The sequence below is a fragment of the Gorilla gorilla genome, chromosome 1, assembly GCF_029281585.2.
Source record: "Gorilla gorilla gorilla isolate KB3781 chromosome 1, NHGRI_mGorGor1-v2.1_pri, whole genome shotgun sequence".
Lineage (NCBI taxonomy): Eukaryota > Metazoa > Chordata > Mammalia > Primates > Hominidae > Gorilla > Gorilla gorilla.
In genome coordinates, this window is record NC_073224.2 from 115,155,640 (window position 1) to 115,174,551 (window position 18,912).

An 18,912-nucleotide genomic window follows, 5' to 3' on the forward strand; every position below is an offset into this window, starting at 1 on the left:
GCATGAAACAGATATTGAATAAATATTTGTCAAATGAATGAATGAATGAACATACTAATACCACATTCAACAATCTCCAAGTGTCACAGTTTTCACCATCTAACAAATAAAATAGCTTGTATACAGCAGAGTCACAGTCAACCTGACATAAAAGGAAATGTCAATGAAAAATAAACCTTTGTATGTGTAGCTGCTAAGATTTTGGGGCTTTTGTTACTGTAGCATAACCTAGCGAAAGCTCAGTGAGACAGCCTGTAGAATATACATGTACAGATAGACCAGATAGACCAGTAGATGAGATCCCAAAGAAGCATTAACTACACCCACACACTCTTAATTACCTAACAGAAAGAATCGAATTCTTGTTCACTAAGATCTTCCTCAAATATTACTTTGTGAAAACTTCCCTGGCTACTCAAGTATTTAGTCAGGACTCTTTATTTTTTTTCCCCTGAGGCTGGAGTTCAGTGGTGCCGTCATATCTCACTAACCTCTAATTCAAGGCTCAAGGAATCCTCCTGCCTCAGCCTTCTGAGTAGCTGAGACTACAAGTGTGTGCCACCATGCTCGGCTAATTTTTCATTTTTTATTTTCAGAGATGGGGTCTTTCTATGTTGCCAAGGCTGGTGAGGACTGTTGATTACATATGACAGGAACCCAACCAATTCTAGTTCCCCACCACCTTTCAACCTGCTCCTCCCTGGGTCTTCCCAGTCTCCGTAAATGGCAGCTTCATCCTTCAAGTTGCCGAAGCCCCAAATCTCAATATTAACCATGATTTCTCTCTTTTATCTCATAGGCAATCTGAAAGCAAATCCTGTTTAGATGCAGGCGAAGGTTCCTGGTGACCCAGGCTCCCACCTTACCATCCTCCTGAGGGTGTCTGGAGCTTCAGTGCTGTGTGCTCTTGGCCTCCACGCTGGGGGTGCCACCAACTCCCACTGTCCAGGGCTTCCAGTGGACTCTCCGAGGCACTGATGTAGAAACTTCCCCATTCGGTGCACCAAGAGAAGCCTCACACGATGTGGGCCGAATAAAGAGCTGCCAGATCCCACAGGTAAAAACCCTGAGGCATTGCCAGCTCGATGCAGTCAGAGAGTCCTTTTTCTATTATGACTCAGGTGTGAAGGGAAGATGCCAAGGGCCCTAAACATCGCAGGGCCTTGCCTGGCATGAAATAGATACTGAATTAATATTTGTTAAGTGAATGAACAAATATTCACAGCGTGTGCCACCCTCGACCTGCAGTGCCGTGGTCAGGTGGAAGTGATTTTACTTCAGGAGAGGACAGTGTTCTCTCCAGGACTTTTCCTTAGTAGCTAGATCTGCATCCCACTCCTTGCTCTTCCCCTCTTACCCCCCATTCTCTGCCCCCATTTCCATCTCTTGTTTCCACCCTGCTGTTCCCTTTCACCTGCTTTCTCCTCTTCAGCTTTCATGGCTCACCCCCTCCCTGTCCACCCGCATCCCCCAGGCTAAGGCCCTGCACTGTCCTGGGTGGGGAGATGTGTGTGGTTTTAGGCAGTGCCCTCTAGATGTGTCCAGGATGGGGAAACATGGCTCAGTTCCCAGTATAATGGGTTAAAAGAGAGGCCACTTTTGAAGGCCGATCCCATCTCCCATTCCAGAATCCTGTGGGACTTAGAATTTATGGGCCACAGTGGAATTCTTGGCTCCCCAGGACCTTGTGGTGGACGCCTTCTTTCACTGAGCATTCATGGGGTGATTATTAGGTACCATGCCCTGCTCTGGGCTAGAGGCCCCATAATGAGTAAATCTCAGGTCACTACCCCATGGAACCCACCACTGCAGGCATTGAGAGGGGGAGAAAGAAAGGGGCATGGCCTGTTTGTATCCTTCTCACGTGGCCGTCCACCAGGTCCTGGGGGAGTGGGAGCCAGTGCAAGGAGGGAAGTCCAGTGAGAATGACAAATGGACGACGTCAGACCCAGGGGCTGAGGCCCCCACCTGCAGCTGGGCAGCTTCTGGAGTGGACAGGGAGAAGCAGGGAAGGTTGCGGCCTGGTGTTCTGGGATCCACTGTCTCATCTCATTCTTTTGGGCACCAGAACTTATCCAAAGACAAGACTCAGTGTCTCTGGCAACAGTGGGCCAGAGGAATAATGTGTTTCAGGAGGAAGAAGGGGTTGTACCCCATGGAAACAGTATATAGTTTTACAGTAGTGCGTCTCTCTCCAATAGCTAGTTAGCATGTTCCTGTTAATGGAAATACTGGTGGTGTAAGTTCCCCTGGGTGTTCTCATCTTCATGTGAATTTGTTCATTTCCTTCCTTCCTTCCTTCCTTCCCTACTTCTCTCCCTTCCCTACTTCCCTCCCACTCTCTTTCTCTCTCTCTTTATTCTTTCCTTCCCTCCTTCCCTTCCACCCTCCCTCCCTTCCTTTCTTCCTCCCTTCCTCCCTCCCTCCCTGCCTTCCTCCCTCCCTCCCTTCTTTTCTTCCTCCCTCCCTTCCTCCCTCCCTCCCTGCCTTCCTTCCTCCCTCCCTTCCTTCCTCCCTCCCTCCCTCCTTCCCTCCCTCCCTCCATTCTTTCCTTTCTCCTTTTCTTTTTCTTTCTCTCTCTCTCATGCTCTCTCTTTTTCTTTCCTTTTTGTTCTACTTTTTTAAATAGACCACACTGCACTGAAATCTACATTACTTACCAAAACCTCTGGAGCTGCTTCTGTCTTGTAGGCAGGGAGCTCGTCCTGTAGCCCTTAGGTCCTCCCAGCCTCCTCCTCCTCTGATTTGTGGGTGCCACTGGGGCAGCTGCTGAGTCTCAGTGGTTCCTAGTCGTCACCAAGTTCTGCCCACCTAGATGGTTTGCACCTGTCCTTACCAGAACCCTGCACTGTCTAGATGACTGAGGCTGCTTCTGCCTAACTGATCTGCTAGCTGTGTTCCAGGGGCACCCCAGGGTTAGAGGTAAATGGCACAGGCATTGAAATCTCCAACTGCTCTGACTCCAGGTTGGTGCACTTCAATGCCAAGTACTAACCACACAATAACAGGATGCCACCAAAACCTTGATATGGGGCTGCTGCATCCTAATTAAAAAAAACTAATAGATGTTATTTTTTAGAACAGTTCTAGGTTTACAGAAAAATGGAGTGGATAGTACAGAGAGTTCTCCTAGGCTCCCCGGTCCTCCAGCACACAGTTTCCCCTATTAGTATGTTGTATTAGTGTGGTCCATTCGTTACAATTGATGAACCACTATTGATACATCATTATCAACTAAAGTCCATAGTTTACATTAGAGTTCATTCTTTGAGTTTCACAGATTATGGGTTTTGGCAATTATGTAATGTCCCAAATCCCCAATGCAGCATCATGCAAAATAGTTTCACTGCTGAAAATTCCCTGTACTTCACCATTTCATGCCTCCTCCTATCCTCCACCCCTGACAACCACTCATTTTACTACTTCTATCTTTTTGACTTTCCAAGAATGTCCTAGAGTTGGAATTACAGTATGTTGGTTTCCAGACTGGCTTCTTTCTAGCATTATGTACTTTAAGTTCCTCCACATCTTTTCATGACTTGATAGCTTGTTTTGTAAAATCACTGAATCAGATTTCATTGTATGGCTACAACACAGTTTGTTTATTCATTCACTTGGTGAAAGACATCTTGGGTACTTCCAAGTTTTGACAATTATGATAAAATTGCTGCAAGTACTTATGTGCAGGATTTTGAATGAACTTAAGTTTTCCAAAGTGACTGTACACTTTTGATTTCCACTAGCTATGGAGAGTTCCGGTTGTTCCTCATCTTTGACAGCATTTGGTGTGTTCACCGTTTTGTGTTTTAGCCATTCTGATAGGTTTACAGTGATATCTCGTTGTTTTAATGTGCAATTCCCTCACAACAAATGATTTTGAGCATCTTTCTCATATGCTTATTTGCCATCTGTATATCTTATTAATGAGGTGTTCAGATCTTTCACCTTTTTTTTTTTTTTTTTTGCTTTGTGTTGTTTAGTTCTCAGAATTCTTCATATATTTTGGACAGCAGTTTTTCCATCAGATTATTTTGTAAATATTTTCTGCCAGTCTGTGACTTGCTTTTTCCATTCTCTTAACAGTGTCTTTCACAGAACAGAAGTTTTTAATTTTAATGAGGCTCAACTTAATTTTTTTTCATTAGTAGATTGTGCTTTTGGTTTTGTATCTAAGAAGCCGTCATTGAACCCAGGATCCCTCAGATTTTCTCCTATGTTGTCTCCTAGGATTCTTATGGTTTTGCACCTTACATTTACATGTAAGATTTATTTTATAAAGGGTATAACATGCATACCTGGATTTATTTATTTTTTTGCATGTGGTTGTCCAGCTGTTCTAGCACCACTAGTTGGAAAGGCTATCTTTGCTGTTTTAAATTGTCTCTAAACCTCCATGGAAGATAAGTGGACTGTATGTAGGCCTGCTTCTGGGCTCCGTATTATTTTCCATGCATCTATATGTGTGTGCTTTCTCATTTCACCAACTTCACACTATTTGGGTTACTGTAGCTTAATGTAAGTCCTGAAGTTGGTAGTACCAAACCTCAGGGAGTTTTTCTGAACTTCATCATGAGAACCTGGTTGAGATCATTGTAGTAAAACTTGGAAATGTGTGAGATTCCCCCTTAGTCTGGTCTTCAAGGAGTTTTTAATGTTCTAGCCAGGCTACCCTCAGCTTCTAGTAATCTGTCAATATCATTTAAGTGCTCCTCCCACTTGCTGTCCCCAGTAGCTTCTCTTCCCTGTGAGCTGTGACTCCTTGTGTGTTAGCCTGTGTTTCTCATTTTTAAGGTGGCAGTTTTCCCTGTGACCTCAATTCTCTGATCCACCCTAGAAGGGTTGACTTTCAGTTTGTTCAGCTTTTTTCTAGCTGTGAGGACAAGTGATGACTGCCTAGCTCTTTCCATGTTGAAATAGAAACCCAAAAGTTTGTTTAAAGAATTACTTGTTATAAAAGTCCCCCATTGTCAATGTACAACTCAATGATGTAAGTTGATTTATCGAATTGTGCAGCCATCAGCAGAGTTCTACTTCAGCATATTTTGTCACTTCCCAAATTCCCTTGAACCTGTTTGTAGTCATTTCCTAATCCCTGGTCCCCATGACTGGGTCTGAATAGAATAAATATTTGGAAAGCAGACTTCATTATATTTACATTTTCCTGTGTTTGGGACTTTATATAGTGGACTGTTGTGTTCGTTTTGTGACAAGTAGAGAAGAGATTGCATTCTAGGGATGGTTTTTGGGGGAACATAATAGTAGTCCTGTTTATGGCTCTCCTTGAATTGGTTCATCTGTGCTGGTGACTGGTATTTGTTACCAAACCTTGTCTGGTGAGCACAAGAAAAGGAATTTTTTAAAATCTGCTATTAAAATTGAGATGATACATTTTCACATAATAATATTTGGAGTTAAGTAGTGAACCGTCTTTATTTTATTTTATCTTTTTTTTTTGGAGATGGAGTTATTTCTCTTTTCCTTGGGCTCGAATGCAATGGCGCCATCTCAGCTCACTGCAACCTCCACCTCCTGAGTTCAAGTGATTCTCCTGCCTCAGCCTCCTGAATAGCTGGGATTACAGGCGCCTGCCACCACACCTGGCTAATTTTTGTATTTTTGGCAGAGACAGGGTTTCTTCATGTTGGCCAGGTTGGTCTCTAACTCTTGACCTGAAGTGATCCACCTGCCTTGGCCTCTCAAAGTGCTAGGATTACAGACATGAGCCATGGCCTGACCTGAACTGTGGGGAAAAGAAAGATCAGATTGTTACTGTGTCTGTGTAGGAAGAAGTAGACATAAGAGACTCCATTTTGTTCTGTACTAAGAAAAATTCTTTTGCCTTGAGACGCTGTTAATCTGTAACCCTACCCCCAATCCTGTGCTCCCTAAGACAAGGGCTGTGTCAACTCAGGGTTAAATGGATTAAGGGCTGTTCAGGGTGTGCTTTGTTAAACAAATGCTTGAAGGCAGCATGCTTGTTAAGAGTCATCACCACTCCCTAATCTCAAGTACCCAGAGACACACTACACTGCGGAAGACTGCAGGGACCTCTGCCTAGGAAAGCCAGGTATTGTCCAAGGTTTCTCCCCATGTGATAGTCTGAAATACAGCCTCGTGGGAAGGGAAAGACCTGACTGTCCCCCAGCCCGACACCCATAAAGGGTCTATGCTGAGGAGGATTAGTAAAAGAGGAAGGAAGGCCTCTTTGCAGTTGAGATAAGAGGAAGGCATCTGTCTCCTGCTTGTCCCTGGGCAATGGAATGTCTCGGTGTAAAGCCGGATTGTATATTCCATCTACTGAGATAGGAGAAAACCGCCTTAGGACTGGAGGTGGGACATGCTGGCAGCAATACTGCTCTTTAAGGCATTGAGATGTTTATGTATATGCACATCAAAAGCACAGCACTTTTTTCTTTAGCTTGTTTATGATGCAGAGACATTTGTTCACGTGTTTACCTGCTGATCTACTCTCCACTGTTATCCTATTGTCTTGCCACATCCCCCTCTCCGGAAACGCCCGATAATGATCAATAAATACTAAGGGAACTCAGAGGCCAGTGCCGGCATGGGTCCTCCATATGCTGAACGCCGGTCCCCTGGGCCCATTTTTCTTTCTCTATACTTTGTCTCTGTGTCTCTTTCTTTTCCAAGTCTCTCCTTCCACCTAACGAGAAACGCCCACAGGTGTGGAGGGGCAACCCATCCCTTCACTGAACCATTTTTATTCTTTCAGAAATGTGATTGATAACAGTAAAGCCACACTCCTCAAGTGCCTGAAATACCCCTCATTGTCTTCTTCAGGTGGCAAGGGCTCTGGAACAGCCACATAAAGGTGAGGGCAATATTTTTACTGTAGTTCTTTCATTGATTGGTTGATTGATTTTTTTCTCTTAGAGGGTTAGCATACATTTATGTGAAATTGAAATTCAAGAGGAGAGACAGGCACCTGTACTAGTTTTGTCTTGCTGCCTATTATCACATTACCACAAACCAGTGGTTTGAAACCACAGAAGTCTGGAATGAAGTGGCCGGGTTCTCTGATAGAGTCATGTGAGGCTAAAATCCGGGAATGGGCTGGCTGTGTTTTTTTCCTAGAGCTCAAGCTATTTTTCCAGGTTCACTACAGATAATGAAAGAGTTCCTATTCTTGTTTGTGGGGGACTGAGGGCCCTTTTTCTGTGCTGGCTGTCAGCGGGGAGACACTCTACTCTGACTCCAGAGGCCACGTGCTTTCCTCCTTACCTGTCTGTTTCATCTTTCAACCAATAACAACTCATGGAGTCCTTCTCAAGCTCCCACCTTCTCTGACTTCATCTTCTCCAACCAGCCACACAAAGCTCTGTCATGTATGGAGTGATGTGATTAGATCCAGTTCATGCGGTAACCTCACCATCTTAAAGTCATATAACTGGCATATAACAACATAATCACAGGAATGGTGTCTCATCACCTTAACAGGCTTTAGAGACAAGGGTGTGGCATGTTTGGGGACCATTTCAGAAATTCCATCTACCACAGTAGGACACTCACATTCCCCCATCTGCAAAGTGCATTTACCCTCTCCCCTGAGGTTTCCAGATTTCATGTCATTAAAGCATTAGTTCAACATGAAAAATGTCATGTAGACCACATCAGATCAAAAGTTTAAAATCCCATCTAAAACATCCACACCAGGTGTGAATGAGGCTTCCGAGAGTGTCCATTAAGTGCAGATCCTTGACATAATTCCCTTACCTCTGTCGACCTGTGAAACTGAACAAACAGCTTATCTGCCCCTAATGTGAAATGATGGGACAGACATAGAATAACAACTACAGTGATTCTAGTTCAAAATGAGGGAACATGGAGGGGATAAAGAAGTCACTAACCCAAAATAGTTTGGAAATGGAGCTGGGCAAAATCCAGCAGGAGTTTCTTAGTTAGGATCCACAGCCTGGGACTGACCCTCTGTCCTGTGGGTCTTTGCCTCTGGGCTCTCTGCTCTGCATTTCTTGAAACCATTATTATTTATCATTTTTCTCACACTCTTTTGTGTATGGCTCCTATTGCACTCAAAATGTTTTTGAGGTTCATCCATGTTGTTTTGTGTGTCAAAAGTTTGTTCCTTTAGCCATTCCATGGAATGAACGTATCACAGTTTATTGATCCATTCTTGTATTGATAGATATTTGAATGTTTCCAGTTTTTCCTATTATGAATAAAACTGCTATGAACATTCTTGTATAAATCATTTTCTGGACATATGTTTTAATTTCTCTTGGATAAATGCTTAGGAATTACTGAGTCATAGAATAGGTAGTTGTTTAGTTCTGTAAGAACATGCCAGACATTTTTTCCCAAAGTGTTTATACTATTGTACATTCCAACCATTAATGTATGAAGGTGAGAAAGCTTTTGCTACTTACAAAGAGGCCTCTCTATATACATGTAATTTTTTCTAACTGGAGACAGGCTGATGACTTCAGGGACATGAGCATGGGATACCTGTCATCACCACCACCATAAAGTTGGGATTCAGGAAGGAGGTTAATCATATAAAGAATCCTGTGACCAGTATGAGCTTCTCTCAGGCCACACAGGGCACTCAAGTGAACAGGGCATGGGGGCCCTGGGGTCATGGTAAGAAAGTGTCTCATTGGTAAAACCTTTTCCTCTGGGGAGGTAAATAAATTATTTGTTTCTTCTTGGTAGCCCTTGAAGATAAGGATGGTCAAACAAAATAATATCATACCTGGAGAAACTCAGATCTTGCTAAGATTTACTGGTTGGGAATCCAAAGTTAATGCCAAGAAGCAGCCGCCAGTTGAGATCAAATGTGAGCCTATGGATCAAGGTGCGTACTCAAACACAGAGAGCTTTCTGAAAGATGCTACCAGTAGTTTTTCCAAGGCAGAGATGGGTCCTTTATTTTTCTCTCTAATCTAGCCCATATGCTTAGCTGAGTTTTCTTCATATCACTTTAAATGATGATGTCCCTTGTTCAACAATTTTCTAAACATTCTTTAGATAATAATTTTATGGGCATTCTTTATTGCATTAGGCTTAAATTTAATGCATCTTAAGGTTTTATTGCAAAATATTGCCTTGTTTCCTTTTTAAGATGATACAATTTATAATATGCAAATTTGCTGTCTGTCCCCTCCCTTTATGTACATAGAAAATGAGCAAACAGGTGGCCATGAAACAGATGGTCATAGAATTGGTTCAGTGCTTGTGAGTGCAGCAACCCAAGAGTGTCTTATCTGAAATACCACCAGGAATGTCTGCACACAGTAGACAAAGGTTTTTCAACTGGACGCCTTAGGATACATGCTTCCAAAAACAAAGTAGCCAAAAAGAAACCAGAGTCACAGAATATCAGAGCCAGAGGAACATTTGGAGGTAATTCAGTACCTCCTCCTTTTCAACCTACAGGGGAGATAGTGGAAGAGAAGCAGGGATGGGTCTGCCTTCTGTGCCCACAATTCATTGGAGATTGTTGTGGTGAAGAATTTCTTTTATGATGAAGGAGAAATAAACTCCCATCAGCTTTAATTCAGGCAGGTTTATTGAAAAGGTGAAGAAGCATCTTGCAGAAGCAAAGCATGGCTGAGGCTTGTGGGCTCTGTCTGGACAAATGAACAGCCGACAGTGGCTGATGCTGCCCCTGACTCTGGGGCCGTGTGGTCTGTGGTTCTCTGTGAGCATCTCTTCTATTCTCTTGCACCTTCCCTCAGCCTGGCAGTCTCTGTGTACTCTTCAACCCATAATTGAGCGAGGCTGTACCAGCCCCAGTGCCATGTAGAACTTTATGTCAAATTAGAAAGGCATGAAATAAACTAGCCCTTTATAATACAACTGTTGGAACAACAGTTGAAAATAACAATATCTTGACTCCTGGTTGAGTGCTTTATGCTGAGCTTTCTTTTTTGAATATGAGCACAGACTTGGGGATATTAGTGTCACCTGGCGTTATTAGCTAGTATTCTCCTTTTGTTTCCCCATAACATCCCCTCCTCCTTCCCACAGATCCACTCTCCACTCATTTCCATCCTGTCTTATGCCACTTGGGGCTTGTCCCTTCTAGAATGCATCCCTGGCTCCCCTGTGTGCACACTTCTAGTTAGGTTTAGCAATGGGGGCACCCGATGGAGCCTGGAAGTGAGAGGAAGGTGAGGTCCATATTTCTTCCCTCTCCCTCCCTGCTCTGGCACTGAGTATCTGGCAATAGCTGCATCTGTCTATTACTTCAGTGGCCACTCTTCCACAGCCCCAATTCTCAGTGGGTCCCATAGCATTATTTACCTTTGTTCCTTTAGCTCCCACCAAGGAAGACCCAGAGGCATTCTCCTCACCAAGGCATTAAGAAATGCATGGGTGAGGGGAACAGCGGTGTGCATGTAAAGGTCCTGTGGCACCTCTCCTCTGCAGGCTGGAGGTCATGGCGGGAGATGCTGCATGGATTTGCCCTCCCTGCTGTCAGAACAACAGGGTTCTGGAAGAGTAGAGGACAGGCCGTGGGACTTGGCTGTCTAGAGACAAGGCGGGAGGGATTTCCTTGAGAGGCAGGGACATGTGGTGGTTACTAATCATTGTGAGGTGTCTGGGATGGAATGGATGGGAAATCTACTAAGAAGTCAACCTATGTAATAATTAGAAAAGCTCTAGTTCTGAGGACAGAGACCTGTTGGAGTCACCATAGTGGGAATTTATGACCTGGCATCCAGTTCGGATACCTGGAGCTTCTTGACTGAGGGGAGATTGGATCCCTTGGGGAAGAGTGAAGCCTTCAATGCTGCCACAAGTGTGATCTGCCCACCTCAGCCTCCCAAAGTGCTGGGATTACAGGCGTGAGCCACCATGCCTGGCCTCTTTTTTATATTTAAACGATTTTGATATATAAAATGATTTTGAGTGAAATAATATTTGTTGTTTTAAAAAGTTAATATTAACCACTCTCCATCATATATTGAAATTAACTTAAGATGTGAAAGTTAAAATTAGAAACCTTGTAAAGGAAAAATAGGAAATAGTTTCATGAAGTTGACACAGGAAAATATTTCTTAGACTAGATACTGTAGCACTCACCACAATAAGAAATCAAGCGAATTGCACTTCATTTTTAAAAAGCTTCTCCTTATTATGTTGTTGTTTAACAACTTAAACGCTATCTCTAGACCAGGAATAATTATTTGCTATATAATACAGCAAAAAATATGTATGTATAAATGGACTCATTCAAAATATATAAAGAACTCCTATTACAAAGAAATTGACAAACAGCCCAGTATATCAATGAATATAAAAATTTGAGAAGATATTTTTCATAAGAAGATATCTAAATGAACATTAGGCATGAGAAAACCAAATTTTAGGATATCACTACACACCTGGCATAGTTTAAAAGACTGAAAATATTAAGTGTGTGGGAATGTAGAGCAACTGGAAATGGCCTACATCTTTCATAGAAATGTAAAACAATACAAATACTTTGCAAAACTCTGTCCAACATTTTCTACCCATTCACCAAGCAACTCCATCCCTAGCTATAGATACCCAGGAAAATAAGTATGTATCTTCACAGAAATAATTGTATGAGAATATTCATAGTTACTTATGCACAGTAGTTATCAAGTAAACCTGTCTCCCATCAGAAAAATGGATATCAAATTGTGTGATAATCATACAATCAATAGGATATTACTTGACCAAAACAAAATGAAACAGGGGAAAAACACAATCAAACAAATTAGTGGCATATATACCCACCTGAGTAAAGAGAAGTTGGCCGGGCGCGGTGGCTCACGCCTGTAATCCCAGCACTTTGGGAGGCCGAGGCGGCAGATCACGAGGTCAGGAGATCGAGACCATCCTGGCTAACACAGTGAAACCCCATCTCTACTAAAAATACAAAAAGAAAAAAGAAAAATTAGCTGGGCGTGGTGGCAGGCGCCTGTATTCCCAGCTACTTGGGAGTCTGAGGCAGGAGAATAGCGTGAACCTGGGAGGCAGAGCTTGCAGTGAGCCTAGATCGCGTCACTGCACTCCAGCCTGGGCGACAGAGCGAGACTCTGTCTCAAAAAAAAAAAAAAAAAAAGTCAAAACAAGAGAACATACTAAATGATTCCATTTTTTTATTTTTTTGAGACGGACTCTCACTCTGTCCCCCAGGCTGGAGTGCAGTGGCACGATCTTGGCTCTGCCTCCCGGGTTCAAGAAATTTTCCCTGCCTCAGCCTCCCAAGTAGCTGGGATTACAGGCACCTGCCACCATGCCTAATTTTTGTATTTTCAGTAGAGACAGGGTTTTGCCATGTTGGCCAGGCTGGTCTTGAACTCCTGACCTCATGTGATCTGCCCGTCTCAGCCTCGCAAAGTCTTGGGATTACAGGCGTGAGCCACCGGGCCCGGCCAAAATGATTCCATTTTTATGAAGCACACGAATAGGCAAAATTAATCTATGGTGGCTGCTATAGTTTAAATATTGGTCCCCTCCAAATCACATGTTTAAATGTGGTCCCCAGTATTTGAGGTGGGATTAATGGGAGGTGTTTGGGTCATGGGAGTGGGTCCCTCATGAATAGATTAATCCCCACCCTGGGAGAAGGTAGTGGATTCTCACTCTCTTACTTCCTGTAGGAGCTAGTTATTAAAAAGTGCCTCTCATCTTTACTCTCTTTTGCTTCCTCTCTCACCATATGATCTCTGCACACACTGGTTCCTTTTCACCTTCTGCTGCAAGTGGAAGCAGTCTCAGGCCCTCTTCAGGAGCAGATGCAGGTGCCATGCTTCTTGTGCAGCCTGCAGAACTCTAAGCAAAATGCACCTCTTTTCTTTATAAATTACCCAGCCTCTGGTATTCCTTTCCAGCAACACAAAGGGACTAAGGCAGTGACAACATTCAGAATATACTCTTCATTTGAGGGATGAGTATTGACTGGCAAGGACCACATCAGAACTTTGTGGCATGGGGGAAAATGTCTCTATCTTTAACTGGGTGTTATTGTACAATGTAGAGTTATATTAAAATTTCTCAAGCTGTACCTTTAGGTTTTTGCAGTATACACTATGTAAATTATACCTCAGTGAAGAACTGTTAGCATACAACAAAGAGAGAGAAAACAAACACTCAAAAATGTGAAAATTGACAGAAAATAGGCAGCAAATATTTAGCATATAAATAAGAGGGATCCGTTGAGAAGAAACCAAAAGCAACGGAATAGAACAAAGACAAAAAAGTATAATAAAGTTTTAAATTTCAAAGTTTGAAATGATATTAAAGTGGCACACAGTTTCCTTGGGAAAATCAAGTGAGAACCACAAACTCTGAGACTAATTCCAGCAAAAGTATGTAAATCAGTTTGATCTAATGGTACACGGTTAGCTTTGAAGGCCAAAAGGAACAGATATCTAATTCTTACTCCTCTCCTCACTAGTTTTGTGACCTAGGGAAATTTTGCAATCTTTCTGAGTTTGTTTTCTCATCAGGAGCAGGATAATACCTAAGTAACAGGATAGTTGATAGATTTTTTTTTTTTTTTTGAGATGGGAGTCTCGCTCTGTCGCCCAGGCTGGAGTGCAGTGGCTCGGTCTCAGCTCACTGCAAGCTCTGCCTCCTGGGTTCACCCCATTCTCCTGCCTCAGCCTCTGGAGTAGCTGGGACTACAGGCGCCCGCCACCACACCCAGCTACTTTTTTGTATTTTTAGTAGAGATGAGGTTTCACCGTGTTAGCCAGGATGGTCTCGATCTCCTGACCTCATGATCCGCCCGCCTCGGCCTCCCAAAGTGCTGGGATTACAGGCGTGAGCCACCGTGTCCGGCCAGTGCATTGATCTAAATATAATTGCATGGCAGTGGACATGAACCATAATTGTTAAGAATATGTTTACATTGAGCTCTCCTTTATCAACATTAAAATTGTAGACAAACAACAATTGACAAAGAATAGACAAAATGTTCTAACATAAATATTCTTCCTTTGTTTCTGGAAAGAAGTCACACATACAGTAAAAATAGAGAGAACCTAGTTCATTTTGAACAATCTTCCCCAAACCCTGAAACAGGTCTACTTTCTAACACCAGAGATGTCTTGAATGAGTCCCACCCCTGCAGTCCCCTCTCTCTGGAATAGACTGGGGAAGTTTGCTCCAGCCTTAGAACAGCATGGGCTGGCAAGCGTGCTCAGAGAGGCTCTCAACTTCAACTCTAAAGGCCCTGAGGAATATGTGCAACTGGGTCGGGTTAAGGCCAAGCTGAACCACATGACCAGGGCTCTCACCGGCGCCAAAGTCAGTGGAAGGATATCAGTCCCCAGAGCTCTGTCACAGGCCATGGGATGCTCCATGGAGGGGTGGTGAGCATATGAATAACAATCAGGAGAAACATCGGTAAAAACAATGTCTGCCCTCCAGTAAAACCCAGGAAAGTTCTCATTCAAAAAACTATGTCTTGAAGAAAACATAGGTACAAATCTTTGTGACTTTGGATTAGACAATTTTTAAGTAGGCACAAACAACCCCAAAATAGATAGATAAATGGACTTCACTAAAATAAAAAACTTATATGCTTCAAAGGATAATGTCAAGGAAGTGAAAAGATAATCCACATAATGGGAGAACTATTTCCAAATTATATATTTGACATGGGTCTAGTACCTAGAGTATATAAGGAATTCATATAACTGAGCAATAAACGACATACAACCAAATTTAACAATGGGAAAAAATCTGTGAGTAGAGGTTTCTCTAAAGCAAACACACAAATGGCCAAGAAGCACATGCAAAGATGTTCGATGTTTTTCATCATTAGGAAAATGTAAATTTAAATCAAAGTGAGATACCACTTCAAACCCACTAGTATGACTTAAGAAAAAATAAAAACACATGTTTGGAAAGTTATGGAGAATATGGAATTCTCATATATTACTAGTGGGAATGTAAAATGGCATAGCCATTGAAGTTGGTAAACAGTGTGTAAGTTCCTCAAAAAGTTAAACATAAAAGAAAGTTAAACATAAAGTGACATGATGCAGCAATTGCACTCCTAGGTTTATAACCAGGAAAATGAAAAACAGATGTTCACTCAAAAAACATGTACAAAGCTGTTCATAGCAGCATTATTCATAATGGTTAAAAAGTGGAAACATCTTAAACCACCATCAGTTGATGAATAAACAAAATGTGGTATAATCATATGGTGGAATAGTATTTGGCCATAAAAAAGTTGAAGTATTGATGCAGGCTAAAAAGGATGAAACTTGAGAACAAAATGCTGAGAAGCAGATGCAAAATGCCACACTTTGTTATCCCATATAGAGGAAGTGCCCAGAACAAGTACATCTATATATAGAGAAAGTAGATTAGTGGTTGTCAGAGACTGCAAGAAGGGGGGAATTGGAGAGTGACTGCCCATAGGTACAGGCATGCTTTTTGGCATTATGAAAATATTCTGGAATTAGGTAGTGGTGATGGTTGCAGAACTTTTGGAATATGGTAAAAGACACTGAAATATATGCTTAAAAATGGTGATTTTTGTGATATATGAATTATACTGTAGAAATAATAATAACAGTAATAAAGCAAGGTGTCTTTCCACATCTCCATGCCTTTTATTTTCATTAAAAAAAAAAAAAAAGCATTTCAGGGCCAGGCTCAGTGGTTTACTCCTGTAATCCCAGCACTTTTGGAGGCCTAGGTGGGAGGATCGCTTGAGGCCAGAAGTTCAAAACCAGCCTGAGCAACATAGCAAGACCTTGTCTCCGTGAAAAATAAAAAATTAGCCAGAAATGGTGATGTGTGCCTAGAGTTCCAACTACTTGGAAAGCTGAGGCAGGAGGATCGCTTGAGCCTAGTTCAAGGTTGCAGTGATCTATAATCACCACTGCACTCCAGCCTGGGTGACAGAACAAGACCCTGTCTCAAAAAAAAAAAAGAAAAAAAGGCATCTCACTTTAATAGTAAGAGGCCAGAATATGATGCTGGCAGCATGTTGTGAGGAAATGTATTAGATGAAAGAAGTTAAATTCCAGTTCTGCTTTTTTCAGAAATGAGGTATAGGGGAGAGAAACACGTACTTGGAAAGAATTGACCCAGCTGAATTGGAAAATGTGGGAAGGGGATGGGGAAGAGGCTGCTCCACCTGAGATCTGGCTCCAGGACTTACAGCAAGGGGAACTTGGGCAAGTTACAGACTCTCTATGCCTCAGTTTCTTCATCAGCAAAACAGAATCATCCCATAAACTATAAGGTCGATGGTATCAGTGGGTCCCCAAACTGACTGCACATCTGAGTCATGTTAACAAACACATTCCAGGCCCCACCTGAGCCCTCTGAATCAGAATCCCTGCAAGGAGGACTATGAACTTGAATTTGTACTGACTTTCCCAGCTGTTTCTTACTCTGATCAACTTGGGGGTAGGACCCATTGAGCTGCATCACATCATTCCAAAGCCAAAACACAACAGCAGGACAAGAATATTTTCAAGGCAGTCTCTAAAGCAGAGGAGAAACTGTTGAGGGAACCTAGAAGTAAAGGAGATCTGGCTTGCTGGGCTCCATTTGAACTTTGAGTACAACAGAGACATGAGCCCTTCGGGACACATGCCTGAGGTAGTGACAGTCCAACTTTGGAAGAGTGGAAGCCCTAGTTTCAAATTCAAGCAGCTTTGAGTAGAAATTAAGTTTACCTCTTTTTTCACAGCAACATGGCCAATCTTTCCTAAGCTGCTCAGCTTACAAGAAAAGGAATCATACTGCTAAGAATTCAAACCTCAGCAGTCATAGGTAAGTAAGGAAGTCTTATAAATCTATTCTAGCCACCTGACCAGAAACCCAAAATTTAGCAGGTTCTTTCAGTTTCAGGACAGTTGTGTTCACTAGATCAGAGGCATTGAGACATGAAGAACAGACCCCTAAAAAGGAAAAGTGTTCCCTTTAGTTTGAGGACATCACTGGAACATTAGGGAAGTGGGAACACAGCTGCTCACTCTACAGTGTGGGTTGACTTTGTGTCTGGAATGTGTCTGATGTCCTGATCCCTGTGCACATTTCAGGGAGCCTTGGGAGGACCCCGAATCACTGATGGAATTGGGCAGTGCATGGAGATGGCTCAGCAGGACGAGGGTAAATGCAGGGGCAAGTCCAGGTCATACTGAGAGACAATGAGTGGCGCTGATGAGGACAAAGATAAAATCAAAAGTTTGTGCTTCGTCTTCAAAAACTCAAGCTGATAACAAACTTGGCCTGATGAGAAATAATAAGTATTTTTCTATTTACATGAGAATTTAATCTCAGAACAGAAATCAGAAAAATATGAAGTCCAGGGCATAAAAACTAAAACTATTGCTCATATTTATTCTTTCTAAATAGAGCAAAGTGTAAAATCTTCTCCGTAAGACATACATTGTGGTTATAAAAAGGCAAAAGTCTTAGTGAGAATCATTGGTATTCCATAGAAGAGTGAATTAAACACTGCCAAGGGAAGACCCACGTCTCATACTTCTCTTGTATATTCCAAAGTTCCAGGGAAATTCCAGGTGATAGAGATTATTTCCCATACTGTTAAAGCAAGGTTTCAGACACTTCTGAATTTTGGTCCCAGTACTCTAGAAGGGCACACCTCTGTCCTGGAAAATAATACAGGAATGAATACTCTTCCCGTGACCCATTCTGGTCATTCTTCCAGCATCACAAAAACCAAAAAATGGAAATATGGCCAAATACATGATTAGCTGTCCCTCATCTTCAGGTTTCTTGTCTGTTACTTATAGATAATAGCATTACCTTAAGGATTATGATGAAGATACAACGTCCAAATATAAACACAGTTTTGAGCAAAATGCCTTGTACGAATTGGTCAATGAATAGTTACTAAATATGTGAATATTTACTGGATTGTATGGATCCTATGAATAATTACTGAATAATTATTGTGATTGCTTTTATTGGCAGTGGTGAAAACTCATCCCTTTGTGACCTCAAGTAACCCATGACACTTTGTGAACCTGCAGTTTTTTCATTTAGAAACTTGACAGATTTTCATTCTGACACAGAATGTCAAGTCTCCCAGACCCTAGAAAATACATTGACTTAAAGCCTTTGATACATCTCAAAGCAGTATCCTTACAGTGTCACTGGAAGATGGTGCGGGCTGCAGAGAGGGATGCTTTCAAATGGGATTAACCAGTCCTCCTTCCTTCCCTTCCACATGAATGCTGGGCAGCCCAGGGTCAACCCACTGCACCCTCAACTCAGGCAAGTCCAGCAGCCAATCTTAGGAGACCTGGGCTACAGAACAGTCTCTCAAGTTCCAGGCTCACAAAACCTAGGTGGGGATGAAAGCTGAGAAAGCGAAGAGGTGGTTCAGGGGATCACTCTTTCCTACTTGTTCCTCTCACCTCAAACTCACCTTCTACTGCACAGCAACACTGAGGATCGCCAACCAACCCTGACCATAACCTTGATCTTGCCATGTTCTGTTAGTGGAATGCAACCCAAAATCAATGGTGTTAGGTCATCTCAACAAAATATATATCAAACCATATTCCATAAGAACTGCTCGTGGCCCAGTTCTTTTCAGTATATGGGGAAACAAAATGGAAACAACAAAATAGCATCAGGTTTACAAAACTTCCCAAGATAGATGGTCACACATTTTTTCAGGACACCTCTATATAAATGACTTTGATCACTTGATACCTTGAAAAGAGGTCTTGTGGCACTAGAATGACATCTATAAGTGACAAGTATAAAATGTAGTGCTCAGTGACATTAAAAAACAAATCAACCCACATAGAGGAAGAGCTTTGGACGTACAGATGTCAAACTGGTCTAGAATGTAATGAAAACCCAAGAAGGTGCCCCAGTAAGAAAGAAGAAATCAACCTAACAATGGGATGCAGTAGCAAAAATACTGAGACAGGAAAGAAAACATTT

General features: G+C 42.3%; 1 pseudogene; it reads left to right on the top strand.

Annotated features, from left to right (window-relative positions):
• The window catches only part of LOC115933241 (neuroblastoma breakpoint family member 15-like), a 41,535-nt pseudogene that overhangs the window by 4,217 nt on the left and 18,406 nt on the right, over window positions 1–18,912 (top strand).